Below are 24,243 nucleotides of genomic sequence, written 5' to 3' on the forward strand. Positions count from 1 at the left end.
TTCTGAAGGTTTTGTTCTAAAAAAGAACACAGGAATGACCTTAGGAAGGTAGAGAGAAGATCCATCTAGTCTAGTGCCTTGTCTCAGGCACTAGCAGGTAGTTGCAGAAGAGTAAAAAAAAAAGACAAATGCACAGCTTTATTTTCTCAAAATTCTTTCCTGGTTTCCAGCTATATATGAAGGGCTTGTACCACCAAATAAATACAGTTTTCTCTAGATGTAACCACATATTTTGTCACTGAAATCAGTGGTATTGCAGTAGATTTACACTGCTGAAACAAATGTAAGGTCTAGCTTTTAACGTCCCATCAGGAAAATGCCACTGAGTCCCTCGCTGACTCCAAAAGAAATAAACAGGAAAAGGTGGTTTTATTCCATTATACCTCAATAAGGCCAAATGGACACCTTTAACAGGAGTCAGACTACAATAAAAGCCAGGAGTGTAGTAGTATGTCAGTGATAAGAACCACACATCAAGATTATGAAGATGAATTATACAGTGGTTTACTGCTTTTTGAGTCTGAAGATTTCTCTAGAGAATTTGAGGTTTAGATATAAAATGTTTCTGGCTGATATAGCTGCTCATATTCTTGCTGTATCTTGCTGATGTTTTCCCTGAAACTGATATATTTAAATAACATCTGAGGTTTGTGTCCTGCAGTCCTATCTGTGCTGACACTCCTTAAGCGACAGAAAATGAAAGCAGATTAATATCTCTGAGATGAAGAGACTGGTTTTGACTTTACAATTTCCAGGGGTAGCCAGCATCTCAGGACTGTCACTGTAACCATGATCAGTACGTGGATCTCATGATCCGAAATTTTGTGTTTGGCACTGATGAGTCAATGGCCTGGTGCTGAGAGGTGTTCATGAAGATGGAAAGACAGTAAAAGGTTGAGTTCTCACCAGTCCGTGCGTGGCCTGTTCCTCACGAGTTCCCTGTTGCTTGTGTTCCTGACCCATCCCATTAAAATCCTGACCACACACTGCTTCTACAAATGCTACAGCCTTCTCTCCCACTGCCAGTAGTGGTCTGTAACCACCAGCATGTCCACAAGTTTCACATGGGAATTGGAGAGCGGCAGATCTGGGGCTCACCTGTCTCCCTCTGGCAAAGCATGAGTGGAGGAGGAGGCTTAGCTGGGTTGTAAGCTGCAGTTTTTATCACAGTTCTCACAATACTTGGCATTTCTTTTTGTGGCCCTGCTCCAGGAGGCAAGTGGCCACATGCAAACCTCTACTTGGAGCAGTCAAACAAGTGAAAAAAAAAGGCCTTGAAATGAATGTGTTGGAAAGATCTAATCCAGAATGCTAATGTTACATTTTAGGTTTCCTACTTGAAAATATCCATGGCTTTTCATAATTTGGTGTATGTATGAGTCTGACTGATGATCTTTGATTACTGTAGGTTTGGCAGAGCTCAATTATCAAACAAACAAACAAACAAACAAACAAAAAACAACAACAACAAAGAAGGAGAATGGTGCTTCTCTGGCTTTTTTTTTTGACCATGATATTGACATTTGAGTTTCCTATGCAGAGCAGATGAGTTCAGTGTATGAGATTTGCGAGAGCCCTGGCTTGCAGCATATTTTCCTTGTGTATGGGAGAATTTCCTAAGGGAAAACTGTCAGAAATGTGCTTTAGAGAGGGTTTATGTGCAGCAAAGCAGGGAAAATAGCTGCAGTCATACGAGGTAGCTCTGTTATGGAGGGAAGGTAGAATCCTGGAGCATAGCAGAGATTTTTCCATACCTGTGTTTTGTTATTTTCTTAGCTGTTTTCTGGATGAAATCCCAGCCAAATCTCTTCTCTGTGGTGGTGAATCAGTGGGAATGCTCTGTGCATACTCATTAGACTTCAAAATCCTCATGCATAAAGAAGGGCTCACAGTCAGGGCAAGTGACGGTGTTCAACCAACTGCATTCCTACTGAATCCCTTTTATGTCCAGTGCTGAGAATTGTCACACTTTAAATTATAGTTTGGTTGTGGGGTTTGGGGTTTTTTCCCCCTCTTAGCATGTGTTTTCCCATTTGGGAAATACTGTGCTGTTTGGTAGATGTTAAGCAATTAATAAACTGGCATATTTTGCATCCCATTATGTGGACAGAATGACAGAGCTCTTCTTGTGTGTACAGATAAAGGCAGCAACATTTAATTCCCACTGCACTACTGAAACATGTCTGGTCTGTGCTAGACTTGCACTGTACTGCTGTTGCAGGGCTGGCTTTGTTTAATGTTACATTTACTGGCATATCTTACATTGTGTGCTATTTTAAAGGAATTTTTCGCTTCATTATTCAAAGCTGTCAGCAAATGATTTTCACATAATTTCTCTTAACCTTCTTTCCAGTATTAGAAATCCTATATAAAGAGTCAATATTGTCATTGGCTTAGGATAGATAAGATCTGAGTTCATCTTCTTCTGCCAACTATATCTCATGTTACTTCGGGTACTGGGTGTTTGTAAGAGCCTCTTCTTATAAACAAGTCACAGGCAAGCAACAATTGTTCTAATGCCTTGATTATCATGCAAAGTTTGTGTTTGAATTTTATGTGACACTTTATTTAGAGAACTTCGGAGAAAAAAAAACCAAAAAAACAGCCCTGATACAGTAGTCAATTATTTAGGGCCACGTATCCTTCACAGAACTCTATACAGAACAATTTTCAAATCTGGATTGAAAGCATCTCTGTGGATCTCAGCAGCAGGCATGGTCAGATCATCCCCTGAAATCATCTGCCCAGGACTTCTGCTGCATAGTGTATCAATAATCAGGGAACCATATGCTGCATTTCATGGTTAAACAGAAATAGCCTTCATTTCCATCAATAAGACTAGTAGGAATAACTTCATATTTTGCATTTAATTAGGAAAAATTAGTAGAGAATGTGTCATTTTCTTTTATATGACAATTAGAAATGTGCCAGAAATTTCACTCTGGAATTTATGTGCAGATATCCTTTGCAATTAGTCATCTTATTTACTGCCAAATAAATGTGTTTTTAGCAGAATTTCTGTGAAACTGCAATTACATCTAGGGAATGAGTAGTCTAATCCCATCTGTGTGTGTTGCATGGATCTTTCCACAGATACTCTGCATCCCATCCTCACATGCTCTATTCATGGGTGACTTACTGAATCCAATAAACCTGGGAGAAGGAAATTCTCTGCTCTCTTCAGATGAAAAAAGTGAAGCAGTATAACTTAACCTTATTTACCAAATAAATATTACATTTCCCTGTGCCACCTACTCTCATGGCAATTCTGAGCAGGCAGAATGCATCATTTTCCTTTGAGGAGAATATTGGTTGGAGTTCAGGACCTAATCCTGCAGACCTTTCTCCCTTTTCTAAAAACAGGGTGACTTAGAGGAGAAAGGACTACAGGATCAGGCCATGACACAGGGAACAACTGAAGTATTGCATGAGATAAAAGGGGTTATAAATCATGTCAGGATTAACTTCTTAGTTTTCTTTTTTTTTCTTTTTTTTTTTCCTTTTTTGAGACAGTATGTGCTTCCAGAAACTCCTCTTCTTTAAAATGAGTATGGTACAGAGGTTCCTGTTTTGAGAACTAATCGGGATTATTTGTTGTAGGAGTTGCTACTCCTCAGCGCTTTGTCCCATGGCAGTCAGTACACTCCCAGGAACACCAGGGGCACAGTTTGTGGAAGAAGGGTGGCCTGTGATCTTTCCAAAAAAGACCATCATGTTTTGAGGAGCTGCTGTGGCATTTGGCCTCAGAAACAGAGAACGGGCTCTGGCCTTTTCTATTGAACAAGGTGTAGTTTTTCAACATTGTTTGCTGAGGCACTTGTGGTCTTGTGTTTTTCCTACCTTGGAAGATCTTTCAACTGTCTCAGAGAAGAGTTGTTTCAAAGCAAGGATCATGAAGTTGGAGCTTGACATATTCATTATTACTAATGATATATCAGTTAATTTTGGTCATCTTTAAGTTCTTTGTGAAATTAGTTTTTGAAAGGGAAGAATATCTGAAGGAAATATCCTCTGAAATTTTACCATCGTGTTTCACTGAAGCCACCCAGTCAGAAGGCCCCATTCACATCTGCAGGTTGATATTTCTGCAAATATTGCTGTTTTAACATGTCTTATGGAGTTAAACTGTACCCATATGATGATTATAGCCATTTGCTAGACCATCTGTCTTTCAGGACTATCAGAAAGTCTAGATGGATGATACTATAATTTGGAACGAGGTATTTCATTCCCTTGAATTTACTTATGTCAGACAGTATATAGCTCACTACTATTTCCAGTAATGATGATCTAATTGCCTCAGCCAAACTGTGGCACCTCACTGGGACTATATATTTGTGTGATGCCTGCTCAGTCACAGGGAGACTTAGAAGGGGTCATGCATAAATAACAGATCATATATGAGTATGACTGTACAAATGGTATCCTCAAAATGAAGTGGGTCAGGAATGTGCTCCATTTATTTCCTTCTCATTTGAGCAATGAATATGTCCATAGTGCAGTGGGATGCACCCCACTATGCAGAATAAGCTGTGTGGAGACATCACAGGAGGACAGTCACAGAAAAACTCTTAGGTGGGAGGTGCTGCTGCAGTAAGGCAGCCCAAACCCACTCCAGGCAGGGCTGGATTGCAGTTATATCAGGTCACTCCGGGCCTCACGCAGTCCAGCTGTCAAATTCTTCACGTGTAGAGATGACACAGCCTCTCCAGCCTTTGTTCCAATGCTTTACTACTCCTATTATGATTTTTTTTTTAATGTCTTATCAGAATTCCTCATGTAGCAATGTGTGGCCATTGCTCTTAGAGAACTACCAGGAAATCTTTCTCTGTTCATCAAAGGTCTATAAAAGCAAAAAAAGAGAAGAATCAGGAGCATGAGAGACACTCCCATTCATTAGCAGTGTTCACTTAGAAGTTGCCTGCAAATTGATCAGCAGAATCAGGCTTCATGCAGATAAGACGTGTCTCTTACATACGCAGGTATCGTTGCTCAGTCTATAATGTTCACCCCCAGGTGTTTTTTTCCCTGGACCCTCTATCCTACTCATTTTCCAGGCTTGATGACTTCAGAGATTAAGCAGAGCTTGTGTAGTAAAATAAGATGTCTTCAAGATTGGTTGCAGAAGTTGAGGCTGACATAGTGAATGTTGCATTAGTCATCTCGAATTAGAAGTAAATTTGGATGTTTATCTGTTCAGACCTTGATTCTACATTTCTAAAAATAATAATTCTCACTTCTTTCAAAAAACTGTTGGGAAGAAAAATTTGGTGAGTAAAGCCTGATGGGTTCAGACTGATGTGGTTTTAGACTGTGCCTGTTCTCCTTGGTGAAAAGCAGGCTAACAAGTGTACTGTTCACACCTACATCCACAGCTGATACGTGGCCTGTCAACATTGACATCTACAGTATAACATTAATGACTGCAAATCTTAGAAGAGGTGATGTCCGGTTATTTATTAGCAGGCTGATGACAGAGCCATTCCCAGTCCTTCCAGGCAGGAATGAGAGCTTGAAGCACTGCTGAAGCCCTGAGCTTTGTCCTGGAGGCTGTCTGCTGCAGAACATGTGCAAATCCACCATGTGAGCAGTGGAAGGGAGTAGACTTCACAAAGTACTCAGACATCATTTGAGGGTGTAGAAATGCTAACAGAAAACTTTAAAGGGAGTTAATAATCTCTTAATGTAATGAGATTTGCGTGGTGAGTAGCAAAAAGGTGAGATATACTAATGAAATAAAAATAATCAGGGAAATATTAGCACTGGGCACACCCAGAGTGTGAAGTAAACCCACGATATGGTCTTGTATGCAAGTGCTTAAAGCTTGAAGAGACAACATAAATCTTGGCTTTATCTAATTCCTGAGACCTGACTTTGCAACCCAGGTCATTTAGTATATTTTCTTTTAAACGTTTAATGTTATCAGTTTCGAAGCATCCAGAACTGGATGAGCGTTTTTAAAGGCGAAATATATTAGCACTCATCTGTAACAAGCATGTTGCATATTCAGATTATTCATATGGTGCTTTGGAGAATCAGCTGGTAATGAGTATTTTGCTGGACGTGGAAATTCATGATTTGTGGTGAAGGACAGACTAGCCGTGGATTTGAGCAGATGGTGGTCATTACTTGTGCCAACATGTGACTGCATTTAATTACAACAGAAGTGCTGAGGCAGATGATTTTACTGTGCTCTTTACATATCACTTCCTAGCAAAGTGAGTAAGTATTCAAGGAAGTGTTGCATATAAAGGATCAGAACTGAAACACTGATTCACTTTAGTCATTGCTATATGACACAATGTCTAATAGTTAGAAATTCCTGCTCTCAGATTTGTTTCCACTTGAGAGCAACAGAATCTGTTCTTCTCAAGGTGCGGTGACCACTTAATGCAATTCAATTTGATGGAAGCTGCATTTTTCCTTGAATTCATGAAGCAGTAAAGTGGCTGCTCATAATAAATATGTCTGCGCACCTTAAAATACAAATGCAGCTTGCCATTTTAAACCACATTAGATGGAATTATCTGTAATGCAATATGATCCCATCTTGGGAACTTCACTGTTTTATGTTTATATCCTCTCACTAAGTCATATTTTCAATTTTTATTGGTTATTTTATTATTGTTTTGCTAATGACACTTAAACCTCTTTGTTTCTCCCTCATAATGCATCTTCAGTGACAGATAATGTGGTCTCTTGGCTGTAAATTTGTGGTTGTGAAATAATTTTTAGCAATTAAACACTTTATTGATTAAACTGTTCCTTCTGTTCCATGATTCATGTCACTAGACAGGGAGCAAAAAACAGTGCAAAGAGAACAAAGTGTAGGGGAGAAGAGGATTTTGTCGGACTCTTCCTCACCAACCCCAGCTTTCATAGATAACTCTGAGCCTCAAAAACATCTTGTAGACAACAGCCCATGTTAAAATGCTCCAGTAGAAAACCACAAACCACATGCAGACTTAGCACATAAAGTGAGTGCTGCAGTACTGATGTTTCCTATGTGCTTCGAGGTATAGACTGGAAAAGAAACTAAAAGCTGGTTACAGGCTTAGCAGCCTGTGGAATTGTATTGTCTACCCTGTCTCCTATGGCTTGGGAACAGGCTGGCAGAAGCAGTTATGTTTGGGATTCAGTGTACTGCTTTTATGCTTAGAGAAAGTACATTCAGCATCTCTGAAAGTGTTCAAAAAACGAGTAGACATGACATTTCGTGATATGGTTTAGTGGGCATGGTGGTATTTGGTCGGAGGTTGGACTTGATGATCTTAAAGATCTTTTCCAACCTTAATGATTCTATGATTCTAAAGGCCTATCTAGTTATTTCAGAGATTCATCTCTCTGCCTTTATTCTAGATCCCATAGTCCTATGGGATCTGCATTATGTCCTATAGCTTGAATTTCCCTGGGCCAGCACGTACTTTTAATGTCAGAGGCATCACGATGAAACCATCTGAAAGCATTTGTTCCTTTATGAATGTAAAAAGCAGTGAAAATAAAGTCCTTTCTTCAGTAATAAAATCTTATGCTTGTTTCCATATGGCTCATTTTGCTGCCCACAGCTTCTGGACCATCTCCTAAACTCAGCTCCTACCTGCCTGCCAGGGTCACTGGTGCCTACTGATATTGTAGGGACCATTCTGTGCTTTTCAACTGTTTTCATGTATCTTTTGATGTGCTTCATATTCAGCAATTCTCAGCTTGTCTATATCAACATAATATTCTAGTCTATATCAACCTCAATATTCTAGTAACAGGGGCTTCTGCTTCATCCTTTTAAGGTTGGTTCTTGGATGTCTTCAAATGATGATGTTTCTTTTAGGGAATTTTAGTTACCTGACATAAGGGCCTCAGTCATTTTTAATGTGGAGTGGATGCAGAGTATGGAATTTTGGCACTCAGTTGGTTTGGGGAAGTAGCCGGGGAAGAGGAACAGACCAGCCTGTATGGGAGCCCCAGGGTGAGATGTGTGGGGGCACAACCAGGGCTAGTCCAGGGTGGGTGAAGGGATGCTCCTCTCAGGAGGTGGCAGAGGCAACACAAAACAATTTGTTCTTTGGAGCTTTGCATGCAGCTGACCTTCGCTTAAGCATTTTGTACTATATAAATATTTCAAGTGAGCCATGAATCAAGATTAATGCATTAGGTGACTACCAAATCATTAGCAATGCAGGATGTAATAAAGTTGATGCCAGGGTTTTATTAAACAGGGCGTGTTCGTCATTAAGAAAAAGTAATGGTGTTGTGTAAATGTGAGAGCAGGACCCAATTTCCTCTGGGTGTCTCAAACAGGCAGTAATGTTAGGAATGGCAGGTAGGGAGGTAGGTAGTCGGGCATGGTTTAAATCGTTATGGTGACTGAATTCTGATTTACTAATTTGCTGCATCTCTTCTCACAAGGAAGATGGTGCCATGCCTTGTTTTCTGTTCGGCTTCAAAATCATAATCTGGATAGTACCAGGAGAGCTGATTTGTCAGAGTCAAAACCAAATACTAAAAAGAACACAGAGATGAGGAGCAAGGCAAAGCTCAGACTTTGCAGCAAGGACACAAGTGTCTAATCTTTTTCTTTTTGGTAGTAATTGAGTAATAACAGGCAATGAAACATTTATGATCCACCCATTTTCAAGAATAAATAGAAAAAACCCCCCAGAATTCACAAATTCTTTTTATGCTCGAAATTTTCATTGATCATCGTCCATTTAGTTTATTCATTTTGTTTGGACTCCCACATAATCTGTTTGTGCTATGAACTAGATCAAAAAAACACTTGCAGAGAACTATTTGGCTGATAGCTGAAAAGTTCACTATGCTGGCATTTTCCTTTGTGTCCATTACTATGAATTCCCAATGATGAGATCATCAGCCCATTTAATAAATGCAGCCAGGATTTGTATTCAAGCAGGAGTTCTTGCCCCTGTCCCTGTGTTCATAGAGGGAGGGCTGAGTACTGCTGTCCCTTTTCTTGGTGGCTTGGGGTCAGTCACCCAGAGATCAGGGAGATGGAATGACCTTCACTGACACTCACTTGTTATCTCTGCTGTCAGCAGCTTCCTCCACGCTTCACCTGATGTAGCTCAGTCTTTCCATGACTTTTGGGCCATCACTATTGATTCCATAACTCTTTTGAGCTACTAATGGTATTTTCTTTTTACTCTTTGGAAATTAATCACAAGAGATCCAAGCACTGATTGTCCTGCTTATTTCCATTTTTAGTCTTGTTCTATCTTGTTATCTTCTATCTCAAGTAGTGACTTTGCCACTCCTATTCTCATGGTTTCTGATGAAAATGCTGTTTTTATCACCTTTCCATCCCCTTTAGCATTTAATTCGTCACTGGCATTTATCACCCCCTCACAGCAATGTATTTCAGGGATCCATTTAAAAGATGTATCCATCCTAACAGTACCCACACATCCTTGGCTGCAGTGATTCTCTAGCCAGGATGGGACCTTCTTTGATATTTTTTTTTCCTTCTTCATTTAAAAACAAATTATGGAGATTTAAGATTTTGATCTGCTCCATACTGGTTTTTTATTCACCAGTTTCTCCTCCTCAACATTCTTCATGGAATATCATTCATCCTCTTCTTCAGATTGCTTCCTTCTGAGCTGACCAGAGGCTTTATAAGTAGAGCAGTTACAGAGTAAAATACCAGCATAACATTTTCCAGTAGCCAAATCCTGCAAACCAGTCATCTGTTATCATATAGTTCTTTTGGCAAAAAAAAAGTCCATGGTGACTTTAGAAATAGACAGGATTAAAGTGTATTACTGAAGAATTTCTTTACACAGTTACATGTTTTAGCTGATGGCTCTGCCTTGTAAACTGTCCTGTCTTTTTTAATACATTGTCCTTAGCTGAAGTAAATGTGGTTTTTTGCATTGCTTACTTTTGTGAGCAGTAACTAACATGTGATTTAAATGATCAATTTATAGCTCTCTGAGGTTTCTACCTTATTTTATGGTGATTTATTTTTGTGTAGAATGTGCTTTTACTGCAAGTGACATTTCAAGAACGTATTGCAATCTCTGGAGTCCTTGAACTATTTCCAAGCCGTGAGCCTGCTGGGGTTTAAGCCAGTTTGGAAATCTGTCTGTTGGGTTGATGAATTATAGTCCATGTAGTGAGCACTCAGCCTCCATAAGGTTCATGGCATCTTCACCTTTAAGTATCTAATTTATGTAGAAATGCCAATAAATTATTTAGAAGGGCATGCTTGCTGATATCAGCAGTTCTGGAGCAACTAAAAATGGAATGACTTTGAAAATCATTGGAAATGCTGGCAGATCTTCAACAATTCTTTATAGGTTCTGGCTCTTAAATATTTGAGAAGAAAAAGGCTGTTTTACCTTCTTTTCCCCGAGATTTTCTTATCAGTTCTTTAGGAATTTATCAGATTATTCTGGGAATAAAGTCCACATTGATTCTGGAAAAGCATGCATCCCAGAAACAGCAAGAGTTCAATGTAATGTAAATGTAAAAGAGCTTCTTCCTTTCTCCTTGAATCATTAACGATTTGTTCCTGAGTTTGCAGAAACCTGACATCTCTACCAATAAACTAAACACTGTAATGGCCCATTCAGTGGCAGCAGGACACACTCTGACACCTTCACCCTGTTCAGCTCTGTTGGGCTGCAGCTTCAGTTGGACACTTGATGCTCTTGAGCTGAACTCAAAACTTTCCTTTGGGATTTTTTTTTTTAATTATTATTTTGTTTTGTTTGAGGTTTTTTGGATTTTTTTTGCTTGTGGTACAAATCAAAGCCACACCAAGGAGTTGTTATGGTAAGAACAACTGAGCCCCCCTGCCTGGCCCAAGCCATGCTTAGTTTCTTCATACAGTCACCTGGATAGGGGCCAGTCAAGGATCCAGGTTAGAACAATATCCAGCTGATGATGTAGAAATTTGCCCGGAAAACCCAACTAATCCTGCTGGAGAACTGCAAATGTTGACTCTTCAGGTTAAATACCTAAATCTGTCTGAAGGTGTCTATCGAAACAGCCGTGTTTTTACAAGTGCTGAACACCCAAGTTCTTTAGTAAATCAACAGGAATTTGAAAATCACCTTGTAGACACAGTGGGATTAAATTAACATTTATTAACGTAAAGGCTTACAAGAGCCTGCTTTAGAAGAGAAAGCAAAACCCAGTTGTGCAATTCTGCACTTGGGGGTTGTAAGATACCATCAGTCAGAGGAACATCTGCAATCTCTAGCTCTCTATCCTTCCCCCACAACTTCTTCTCTGCCCCTCCACTGAGCTATCCCTGAAAGCCGAAAAAAACAGGGAAAGATAGCATGTGAAAATATAGCTTGACTAATTTTTATTTGATTGCATATGCAAATTTTCTGCTATGTTAGATTAATAAATGGCAAGTGCTGCTGTGCTGCCTCCCCTTTGGGTGTGTGCTCAGACCCAGGGCTTCTGCCTCTTGCGTCTCTTCAAAAGTCAGGGCATTTCTTGGCCACCTATTCTAAAAAGAAACATGCATTTATGGAAGATGATTTTCCTTTTACTATTTTATTTAACGTTTATATCATATAAGCAGTCAGTGAAAACTGGACTTCAGTTTTAACTTTATGCCCAAATGAGAAAACAAGCTATACTGCAGATAATATTTTACAGGAATATGACACTATATTGATTTTCTTTAATCCTGAAATTCACTGGAGCAGCGGTGCAGCTTTGTTCTTAGCTAAGATCTGTTTATCTAAAATTTTATGACTTTTTTTTTTTTTTTTTAAAGAAGCCTAATTGAATTTTACAAACAGGATTAGATCTTTAAACTCTGGAGCATTGCTGGGAATGATTACGGAAGACCAAACTAAAGCAATTTTCTGTTATTCGCAGTGACAGCACAGCAAGCCCCTTTCTAAGGGCATCATGTGCAAACAGCTGTTACCTTAGCATGGAGCTGGCTTAGGACTTTACAGCAATTTGGAAAGCTAGTGGCTTTTCATCTGAAAGAGTAACTTTGGGACACAGAGCCTAGTTTTTGTGTGTGAACACACGCAGCTAAGGAGGGGAGCAATGAGCATCGTCGCTATGGCAGGTGCTGCCACCTGCTTGGACCTTGGTGCTGTACTGGCTGCTACCAACTCCTGCATCCCTGTGGTGGCTCATTGCCTGCTTCAAAGGAGATATCCATCACTTCTGTGCAAGGATGTTATTTTAACCAGTAAACATATGGTGAGCATAGCTTCTTGTTACTGTGGCCAGAATACTGAAGTTTTAGCTGTGAATCTCCTGCAGGGCATTGCCTTGAGACAGGATTAGGTAGCAGAAGACAGAGCTTCTTGAAATAGATCCTAATTCATTCAAATGAATTTAGTTCATATTAGCAAATTAACTCATTGACATTGTGTCAATATGTAGAGGGAGACTCCAAAAGCATTTTCTTATGGACAAGGTTGGTAGAAGCACCTTAAACATTTCAGGGAATGCCATGGTTTTCATCTGCTGGCTGTCTCAGAGGTATCCTAATGATCATAAAACATTTCAGGTTGACAGCAGTGACAGAGCCTTTAGATTCAACACTGCCTCTTTTAATTAAGCTCTTTACAAGTAATGTTATGACCATTTGTAACACAGAGAGGCCATAGTTTTGATGAAAACTTTCAGCATCCACTACCAATACTGAAGAGAATTTGAAAATCTGGTTATTAAGCAGAGTGATAGTCACTAGTGGTAAATTCTCTTTTATTTGTGGTGAGTATATGAGTATGTCTAATGCCTGTGTATATGAGTATACTGCCTGCATCTCACCCTCCCCAGGCAATGCCAGCCCAAGCATCACCATCTTCTTTAGAAACCTCAGCAAATTCTGGTAATTATTAATTTATCGAATCATCCCCTTACCTCACTGGGAGGCTGGCTGAATTTAGAGAAGTCTATAAATGGTCTGAGAAGCAATAATATCTGAGAAAGGAGTAAAGAAGTGATGTTAGTATAGGAAATGTCCTTTTTGAACAGTTATGTTTCAATTGTGGTCAGTTATGGTTATTACATTTGATTCCCCCATATCTTTGTCAGCTGCTGCAGGAACACCTTTTTTTTGCATTTATTTTCGAGCATTTTTCAAATTATCTGATGTGTGCTGGGCTTTCCCTTTTAGTTCTGTCTGGAAACATTCCTCAAAGACAAGTAGGAGCCTCTCTAGCTATCTCAGGGACTGCATCTCTGATAGCTGCTTTGATGAGTAAGGAACCATCTGTTTCATAGTATCTTGCATGCATGCGGGGAGAAAGACAATTTAGAGATACAAACCTAAATAAACTAATGGTTGTATCCTACAACATATCACAGAATCATCCAAAAGAGCCTTTTTAGTTAAACTGACTCAGCTGCCTCTTGAAATACTTAATCCTCGTGGAGAACTCCCAATATAAACAGAGACAAGAATAGAGGATGTTACATGTTATGCTCCCTGAATACAGATACATTTAAGAAGGGTATAGGTATATGAAACTATAGTTATGGTTTTGAAATAAGAAAAATGCATTATGAAAGGGACAATAAGGTTGAAGATGATAGTATAAGATCTATATTTCAGGTTTAGTTTTCAATCACTAAGTCCAGTAGAGAGGTGAAAATGGAGTATGATCGTTGATAAAATAGTATTTTTTCCAAATATGTTAATGTCCTTTTTTATGAGGTAGCACCTGCTACTGCATTAAAAGTTATTAGATTGTGTGTGCATGAAGTAATACCCATAGAAGAAGTTAGATTAATAACCCATAATAAATCATATAACACAAGGGTATCCAGTTAATACCAAGATTAATTATGCACTGACTTCTAAGTCATTATATCACAGATATCAATGTTGAGGTTTAATTTTTCTCTAAAAACTGATGAATTCTGATATAGCTGTTTAACTATTTATACACCCCCTTGAGATGCAGCCTAAAGCAAGGAAAGGAAACATCATTTGCCTTCAGTAATGGAGTGGTTAAATCTACAGCATCAATCATATCAAAATTTAATTAGAGTTTCTGTTTTCTATCCCAACCTTGTAAACAGCTTGTTGTGTTTTTTCTTCCAAGGTGTGTGGTAGCAGCCTGTTTTTCTCATTTTTACACTCCTGATAATCTTCTCATCTAATGGTTATATTGTGGCGTTTTTTTAATCTGATTTATTAAAAAGCAGGAAAACACGGCATATTCTGCCATGTTGATGAAGTTTTATAAGATCTTTAATATACTGTGTCAAATATAGTTTATATTCTCGAGTCATTAGCATGTGAAACACCATAATATTTCATTTCTTTTCCTGATTAAGGGCCAGATCCACTTTGAGAACAGACACCCATGAGCTGGGGTTCAGCTCCCCACGGTATGCACAGAGGGCTGGGTGCTGCTAGGAGGTGATGCAGGAGTTTGTGCAAAGGGTGGGAATCCTCCCACAAGGGGAGGGATATCCCTGTTGTAGACACCTCCACTGTATCTTGGGTATTTCTCTGCAGAACAAGTGTTTATGTTGCTAAGTCATATACCAAAATGTCTATGAAGTGCCTAGGCACTCGTATCTGCATCCCACTGAAGTACCTGGGACTTCAGAACAACTTTAAATGGTTTTCCTACTAGAAGAAGGCATCCCATTAAATGCTCTTCCTGAGTTCATCTACAGCTGAGCCTATGGGCATTTGGGGTCAAAGGAAACCACTGCACTTACCTGGCAGTATTTTCCTTGTGGATGTAGGAGAGCATCCTATAAGAAAGGAGGCAGAAAAGCCATTGTGCAGGATAATGCATTAATGACAGCATTTGGTATCAAAAGGATTTAATAAAGTATTATATACAGTTCCTGATTTTAGGAGCTGCCCATAATATACAGAGTTAAATTTGTATTTATATGAAGAAGTCTACAATGCTCTGAGGCACGCTGTACAGTTACTTAAAAGATCGACAGACAAGCAAAACGTAGCTATAATAGGGTTGTGTTTTACTTTTTTTTTGAAGTTGCCTATTTTCTATTCCTTTGCTTAATTGCCCACATTTCCCTTAAGATAAAAAAAAAATAATAAAAATGCACATATGGCTGACACTTGCAGTTTGGAACTGCAAACATCATCCCCACATGCCACACACTATCCCTCTCAGCTCAGGGCTTAAATGGTGCACAGAGGGTGATGAGTGCCATCTGGACTAAGGTAAATGTCATCCTTAATGGACATGGGAAGCGTTTTTCCAGAGGCTGATTCCAAGTGCGTCCCCATTATCAGGCAGGCCAAGCATCCCCACCTCTTGCTTGATTCTGTGTCCACCCATGGCAGTGGTCTTTGCCAAATCAGACTCCATGAAAGATGCTCAGGCAGTTTGCTGTGACTGCTACAATGATCCCAGAAGCTGCAGAGGGAAACAGGATTTTTCTTCCCTCTGCAACAAATGTTTTAATAATTGATGGTGAAAGTAGTAAGTGGAATGTATTTGGCTTCCATTCATGCAGCATAACAGGAGCTAATAAAATATACAGACATTACATCTACCTGTGCAGAGCAGCAGATAACAGACAGCACGGCCGACGCTGCTCTTCCAGACAAGTTCAAATGCTCCTGTCCTGAGAAGGTGATGGAAACAGTTGATTAGCTGTTACCTCCTGCTCCTCTCACTTGAAATTGTGTCCTTGCCTCCCCCCTTGCTGCTCATAAGGCAGATGTGTTGCCCCTGGGCACGGATGCAAGACCAGCTGCAGCACAGGAAAATGTGTTTCGTTATCTGGCACGGCTTCAGAGGAGGCATTGCTGGAAGTGAGACCTGAGCAGGCAGGTTGGTGTGTCATCGGTGAGCTCTGGCCTGTCCTGCTGAGCAGAAAGAAGGGGAGCTGCACCCTTTCTCTATGCCCTGCCCAGCAAACCTCTCATGTGTTAGGCTCACCTTCAAGGCTGCTCCCCTGCCCAAAAACTATCGTGGGAGATTATTTCTTTTTCGCTGTGTGTGAGCAGAGAACCCAAAGGACTATGGCTTTTAAAGGATACTCAAATGGAGAGGTGCTTAGGAACTGGAGCATCAGTTTTTATAGATGTTTGGGAGCCTTGTCTGCAAGGAAACTGAGGCACCTAAATGGCTTTTAATAACCTACCCCTGCTTTTGATGCAATTGCCCAACTATCTTGTATAGATGACCTAGTAAACCCTCCATATTTCCCCAAATCTCATGTTCCTAGCATGAGGGTGTTCCATCTCTTCACACTGTGAAAAAGAAAACTGTTGACAAAACAGTGGCAGCAAAAGCTACAAACCAGTGAGGAAGCAGGAGTATGCAGATTTGGGGATCAGCACCCTACTGAGTGAGGTTAACATTGCTGGATCCAAAACTGGAACCACACCATGGGCTCCCGCCATGCATGGTTACTCCTACCATGGAGTGACCAACTGATGGAGAGAGAGATTAGTTCAAAATCAGAAAATTGAATTAGTACAAGCATGAAAAAGCCTGTACAAATTACATTTTTTCAAGCATTTCTCTCATTTGTTATTTCCACATATTGTTTTTCTGCAACAGGTGCATTTTCTGGTTTAGGAATTTGAATTCTTAATATAGTACTTCATATAAGTGAAAAATTAGTTGCGTTGTAATTAAAAGATATGTAAAGTGTGGATGGTATAGAATATAGGAGGCTCTTGGGAAGTCCATGCTGAACATGAACCCAAACACTGAAGTTTCATAAGCTCATCTTTTGAGAATGTCTGACTTCAGAATTCTTGTTGTCTAAGGATCAGGATTGTATCAAGACATTTTTCATTCCCATGGGGGATAATGACTTCCTGCCTGGATGGCAAATGCTCTCATTTCCCATGAAAAGTTGTAGGACAAAGGTTAAGTACGTCCTGTAATTTCACAAAGACATTTGGTACAAGCCTCTAGCTGTCTTTTCTCTCTGTGCCAGGCATTTTTGTTGTTCTAGAAGCTGATGGCGTGGTACAGCCTGTAGCACAAGGCTCGTTAGGGCCTTGGAAGATTGATTATTTTACACTTCATGTCTTCAGTCTGCAAAGAGGATGTGCTGTGCAGCGGTGTAACTTGTACTCAGAGTACCTCCTCACATGGCACTTGCATCTGGACTTGGCATCACTAGAATTGTCTTACCAGACCCCAGGGAAAAAAAAAAAAGAAATAGAACTGGTCTTATTCCCTGTAAAGGGAATTTTTTTGTTAATGTATTTTTTACAGGAGCACAACAGATGCAGATTCGAACTCCTTGTCCTATTACCCAGGAGAGGTCCTTCTTTCTCTCAAGAGGGAATAAAAAATACCAAAATCACAAATAAATTATAATGAAGCCATTAAACAAAATGGAAATTAAGGGAAAAGTGGGAATAAGTTGCTGTTGATGTGAATTTTAAGAGTCCTTCACAAAGGGTTATGTAAGAGAATGAACTAGATTCTGATTATTTTTTTGAATTCCTGCCAAGAAAATGAAAAAGAGAACAATACAAGGCTTGAAGTGCCCCATTAGTTTGCTATGAGTTTTCCTGAACATAATATGACTTCTTCATTTTACATTATAAGGCTATGATAGCAATATTTTAAAAGGCAAAATACTATCTACAAAAAAGCAGTGCTTTTTCTTTGCTATTCCAATGCCACAAAAAATTAGTGTTGGGCACTAAGGCACAGTCCTGGCATATTTCTTGTTAACAAGGAGAGGTCATAAAACACAGTTTTTTCCTCCTCCATCCTCACACTAAAAAGTAAATGAAAGCACGTCTGCTTTGCAGTCACTGTCACAAGTCACAGGTTTAAATTAGCTTGCTGGGGTCCCAGGACATGTGACTGCAAAAGCCTGCAGGTTAGCCCTGGCTGAGCGCCCCAGCACCTATCCCAGATCCATGTTTCAAACACAGCACAGCTCAAGATGCCCTCATGGGTTATGGGAGACACAAGGCAGACACATCACACCAACAGGCACCACGCTCTCAGGAGCACACATGGCGGTGGATTTCAGATTTAGAATTATAGAACCATAGGATGGTTTGGGTTGGGAGAAACTTTAAAGATCATCTAGTTCCAAACCTCCTGCCATGGGCAGGGCCACCTTCCACTAGACCAAGTTACTAAGAGGCCCACCCAGTCTGGGACTTGGAGTCCACAGTCTCTAAGGGTCTTTTTATTCCCCTTTGAACCCAAAGAAACCCATGGGAAAAGAGAAAGAAAGTGGAAAAAAAGAAAAAAAACCCCACCAAACAAACAAAAAAACCCCAAACCACTGGCTTTTACTTCTGCAATTCCTCTGTTTCTTTTGAACTTCTGATCACACATATTTGTTATTAATTATTCAGTAGCCATGGTCCCTCACCATATGGGGAGGGCGTTAGGTGAGATGGTGAAACTGTGCTGCTGTTCTCCACTGTTGCTTGGTCCTACCTGATGGGAAAGGGCTGCAGCTATTGACTTGTGAGGTGTTTTTTCAGAGGAGCCAAGGTCCAGCTCCACTCAGTGTATGGAAGGACAGTGTTTCCCATTTCAAAGGAGATGAAAACTGAAGAGTTGACTTCTCGTACAGAGCTAAGGCCAATATTGATCATTATCTGCTCTTTATAGAGGAAGGTTTTCAGTGGTGAATCAGATGAAAGCCTGTTGAAAACACAAGGGAAACGATGTAGGTATTTATGTCAGTGAAGGGGAAGGAAAATAATGCAGTTGATTTATCTTGAGTAGCTCATATGACTTGTCTGTTCCTTTCTTGTGCTGCTGATATCTTTTGGCAACCAGCACTGCGGCCAATATATGAACACAGATCAGTTGTGTCATATCCTCTCTTCAATTCATTGATGCAGAACATGTCATAAAATCTTGCTGTCCTCAGAGCCACCTTTCAATTCCTGAGTTTGGTGACAGCAAATGTCACTTGAGAAAAGCACAAGGGCTATGACTGGTGATAATTTTGGGAAACACTGTGTGGAGCTGTGTCACCTCAAAGACATGTTCTTGTTGTGATTTGAGTATAAATGTCATTCTGCTACTGGGTGTCCTCTCCAGGTGAAGAAGATACCCTATGTATAGTTGTTGTGAGGGGGAGGGGAGTCCATAGTTTGCAAGTCAGATGATGGAGAGTGGAGAGCCTGTGGCAACTCCATGAAGTTAGGAGAACCATTTTGGATCTCTTGAAAAAAGTAGGATTTCAGCTGATGTTCACTCTTCTGTCAGTTAAAATTAGTGGAAACCTGAAAACTGTTTCAGTTCTTCTAGACAGATGTCTTGACTCCAACGAAGCTTCACACCTTCAGCTGCAGCAAACCCAACACCAGGTCTTGCTAAATGGGAAGTCTGGAGTTCAGAAGCCAAACCCTGCTTTTTCTGAGCTTACAGAAGCAGATGTAGAGAGGTTACAGTTTGGTGAATGTAAAGAGAGCTGAGAAACGGGATTCCCTACCAAAATGATTCTATATTACATTACAGAAAATGTTGAGCTTTACAGGCTGGTAGGAGGGAAAGTCCTGCTTTTAATTAAGATTCAACATTATCTTTCACTGATAATAGCCTTTTTGTAATCAAAGAAGGTAAAATGAAATGTATGTTACTGGGGTTTTTTTGTGTGTGCACCAATGAGCAATACAATCACAATGCAGTTTTAAATTAAATTCTTTTGTTCCTTTTGTTAATTTGAGTTTGATGGCTTTCCCTGGTGCCAGAGCCTAATTTACAGCAGAGAAAATTCCCTTAAATTGATTTTTAAAAATGCACTCACATACACTACATTAACCTTTTCATTCCCTTACGGTGCGTCAAAGAAAAATGATCCCTGTAACTCTGCTTATTAGAGAGATGCATCTGTGAAGTATATTAATTGATAGAGTTCCCATTATGCTCTGAACAGATTTTTCACATGGTAAATGAATTCCTGTCTGTGCTAAGGCTTCTCTATGTTTAAAAACCCCAGTATCCCAGCCCCCCTAATTTACCTTCTCACTGCTACTTGTCTGGTCACTTCTGAACACTTTTATCAGTTATGGAGGAGTTTTATCTTTTAATTTAGATCAGGAGAAGAGAGGCACCAAGGCCCAGGTCCTGAGGAGGGTTTCTGTGCCTGAGTCCTGGAGAAGCCACAGGGAATCTGAACACCTCTGAGGACATTGACCTGTGCATGATGCAACGTGCTGTTTGCAGCACCACATTGGGGGCTTACGAGGGGCACTGGAAGGTTCATTGCAGCATTGAATGGGTTCAGGATGTCTTTAAGTTTTGCACAATGAGTGAGATGGACAGGGAGATGAAGATAGAGGACCTTTTATAGGTATGTTTAGATCAGGAGTTGATCTGAAGCTTCATGGAGCTCTGTAGGGAAATGTGGCCATGGCTGTGCCTGCTGGTTCTGAAAAACCCCTTGATTTAAGAAGCCAAACCCTGCTCCTTGGGAGAACAACAGGAAACTCCTTTTTTGGACACTTGTCTTTTTCCTTCCCATCTATGGATTTTTTTTCCATGGGATGCAATGAACCTGCCACACACAAGTCACTGAGTCTGCTTGAGTGATTTTTCTCTTTTCAAATTCTATAGCATGTTTAAATCAATATTATATCCCTACATTTATGGATAAACCACTAACATGACTCAGGAGAAGAGATGCTTTTGTCAGTGCTGTTAAGGTGGTAACATGAATTGTGCAGGAAGATTAAAAATGATCGTGGTGATGCAGTGGCTTTACTGCTGGTGGCACCGGTGGCAGTGACTCTCATGAAATAATCTTCTAAGAGGAAAAAAATTGTAATCTGTGTGTCAATCAGTTTTGCTTCTTTTTTTTTTTCTTTTTTGAGTGGGAACGTAGATTTCTCAGTTCCATTCTATAATTCACTCACTAAATCTCAGAATTTTATTGAATTAAGGATAATTCTTTCAAATGAAAGGTGATCAAAAAAAGTGTTCTGTCTACATGAGTCACACTCCTGTAGTGTTGTGCCACAGTTAACACAGTTCAGTATGGGAAAGTTGGCATCTTGCTTTCCCAAAGAAAAATGACTTAGTGTTTGTTGGTTGTGTTTCCTGCCGACCAGAAAGCTTTGAAAATTAAAATAAAATTACTTTGAAAAGCCTTACAGTGTGCTGTGAGAACCCTAGCAAAACCAGAAATCAATTAAAAACACACCAAGCATAGGAGTCCTAAACCTTTGGAGACCTTGGAGTCGCTTTGCCTGACAGCGACATCCTGAGCCAGTGCCTGGAAATTCCTGCCAAAAGCCCAAGTATCCTTTGAAGAGCCATAATTCCTCAAACCACAGTTTTCCTAAGCTAGAGCTGGACAAGGGCCTAGTAACACTTGTTTTTTTGCCTTTTCTTTTTTTTTTTTAATAACTTAATGAATATCAAATAAGGATATCCATGAAGTGGTTTCTGGTTCAAGGATGTCAGAGAAAAACCCAAGCAAATCTCATTAGGAGAACTGAGATGTCTCCCAGCTACTTTGAGGACATTCTCACAGTCTGTGGACTCTGCTCCCTACCTCATCATCCGAGTGATGCCCATGGATGTCAGCACAGGTTGCTGCTAGCCAGAAAGAGATAGTCAGCATTCCATAAAAATGGAAAATATGACGTTTTGCTGTTTTATCCCTTGCTCTTTACTTCTGTGTGAGTAACAGGGCAGGCTCAGGCAGATGATTTTCCTTAAGAGTAAAAATTACACAACTAGGGGTGAGTTGGGAAGTAGTCCTTAGGTTTCTGATTTGGGATTCGGATGGAGTTTAGGTCTGCATTTATATGATGGAATGACCTGGAGGGGTGAAGGGGACTAAGCATGGGTGATCACTGGGGTGGTTTGTTAGCATGCTCCCAGGCATGGCTTTGGCCCATTATAGCAGGACTGTCCCAGGAATGCTGCAGAGGAACCTGGAGTACGGGGTGGGCCAGGGACTATTTTGCTAAAGAAGTTGCCATATGGTCGTGCTGCACTGCAGTTTTGGAGGGTTTGGCTCTTGGGTAAGAGGTGTGCTCAGCTGATAACCCTTGGGACAAGAGAACTGAATGTTTGAGTGGCTTTATTTACTGGTTCGTATTTACTAGTGAAACCAGGAATGAAAGATTCAGGATGAAGGGAAGGGAGACTAAGCAAAAAGATCTTGGCTGTACAAGCTGGGGACAAGAAGACTTAGCTGGGAGAGAAAAGCCTTCATACTGCATTCTGCTCCCACAGCTGCTGATGTCTTTTCATCTAAAAGCATGGTGTAAAACACTTACATGTTGTTTTTCCATTGTTCAGCTTAGTTAAAATTTGTGTCACAGAATAATATTCCTTTCACAATTTTCATTAAAATCTTGGCTACATACTACAGCATTAGAGACCACATATCAAATGTGACTTGATCCTAGAAACAAGATTCTAGAATTAATTAAATTAAGATTCTCTTAATGGTATAATTATGAGATAAGTAGCATCTTCATATAAATATTGCTACAATGATGAATAAAGAAATTGCATTGTCTTTGAAGAATTCACACATCAAACAATTTGTCTTTTTCAAAACTGCCAGTGACTGGTGTCTGAAAATAAGTTGTTTAAAAGATGTTTAAAAATAATCTGAATTTTAGCATCCAGAATAACTCTGGAGTTTGTGTTTTATACACTTGCTACACTGTACTTTGTTTTTAATAGGATATTCAGATGCTTGAAAAATCCAGCACTATAGTCTGATTAATTATGTTATATGGAAATGATTAAAAGACTCAGGCATGTTACTAAAAATGTTGTTATTGTCCTCAATGAGGGCAGATTCTTGCTTGAAGCAGGGAGGAACTTTTGTCCCTTGTGAGATTCTACTGGCTTATTTGTTTTGTTTTTTTTTCCTTCTGGACTCAACCTTTATGTAAAACACATCACTTGAGGTCCCACGGGGGACAGAAATATATGATTTTTGCAGGTTCTTTACTAAATTTGGAGAGTGTTTTAGTAAGCACACAAAACAGATTTTACCATCACATGCTTGTTAGTTTGGACATTTTCCTTTGCTCAGTACATAAAAGTATTTAATTTTGTGTCTAACAGTGGAGGTTCAAGTAATTTTCATTACTTTTGAAATCTCATTATTATGGACTCTGAGCAAATGTTCTCTCCCACCCCCCCAGAAAATGAATCGTCCCTGCAGCCTCCTCCTCCATACAGAGCCATTTCACTCCATCCTCTTGCTGTGGCCTGTCCATGTCCCTCACATCCCCGTGGAACTCCAGGACTCAGGAGTCAATCCTGTCTCTGACCTGGTTTCCCAACTGCTCCCAGGGCTGCGGGACCTTCCTGAGCCATCACCTTGCAGCCCTCGTGCAAGCCACAAACCTCACCTGAAATCCCCAATCCACCATCATCCTGCAAGATGCAATGCTGGAACATATTTTGAAAAAAAAAAAGCAGCCCATGTATTTCAGATGGCAGTGGTAGATGGTGGTGGGCATGGTAGGTTAGACTGTGCGTGTTTTCCTCTTTCTGTTTTTATTTCATTTCCCCACACGTGCACGAAGCTTTCTGCGTGTTACTGAGAGTTACATGTGTCGACCAAAAGAGAAACAATCCTCCCATAGACTCCAACTGCTTTAATTCACACCTAAATTCCTGGAATTATTGTGTTGCAGAGGTGTTTACAGGTAATCTGGCAAGGTAATTTTTACTTTCTTAGCACACAGTGCAACTTCTGCATCCTGAGTTGGATGGACACCTCAGGAGAATGCAAAGCGAAATTGATAAATCCATTTTTGTCCTCCCTGCTGTGCACATGGATTTCATAATTCCTCTTCCCACTGTCTCTGAATTGCAGCGACCTCAAACCTTGGCTGTCTTCACAGCTCTTTCTTGTGTTATTCCCAAGCAAATTATTTATGAATTAAATTTTGTTTGCCTTATGTTTTCCTTCCTGTACCATTTAGAAACAAAGCGTTTGCAAACTAAATAAATTAAAAAAAAACAAAGCCTAGTTAATAAAATATAATATTGAACAGAGTTTCTAGTGCTGTCTTTCTACCCAGGAAGATTAAACACCTGACTACTTCCCATATCACAAATTATTTCTTGGTGTTCAGAGCCATAAATTGAATGACATTGTCTTTTTTTTTTTTTCTGAAATACAGTTTCACTAAAAATTGCAATTGTCTTTTTGCAAATGTAAGCAGAATGGCATTTTGTTGGAATTAGGGGAGAAGACAGAGCTGAGAGGTGGTTTCCCCAATCTCTAAAATATTTCAGAGAAGCTTCTTTTCCCATTTCTCAAGATCATAATTCTTCGAAAATTTAAGTAAGGAGATGTCATCCTGGCATACCT

At 39.9% G+C, this 24,243-nt stretch overlaps 1 protein-coding gene across 5 annotated transcripts in view; it reads left to right on the forward strand.

Annotated features, from left to right (window-relative positions):
- Window positions 1–24,243, forward strand: part of DPP6 (dipeptidyl peptidase like 6) — a 547,876-nt gene that overhangs the window by 343,845 nt on the left and 179,788 nt on the right. The gene's annotated exons all lie outside the window — the stretch shown is intronic.

This window comes from Lepidothrix coronata, unplaced genomic scaffold, assembly GCF_001604755.1.
Source record: "Lepidothrix coronata isolate B3197 unplaced genomic scaffold, Lepidothrix_coronata-1.0 Scaffold128, whole genome shotgun sequence".
In the NCBI taxonomy this organism is placed as follows: Eukaryota; Metazoa; Chordata; class Aves; order Passeriformes; family Pipridae; genus Lepidothrix; species Lepidothrix coronata.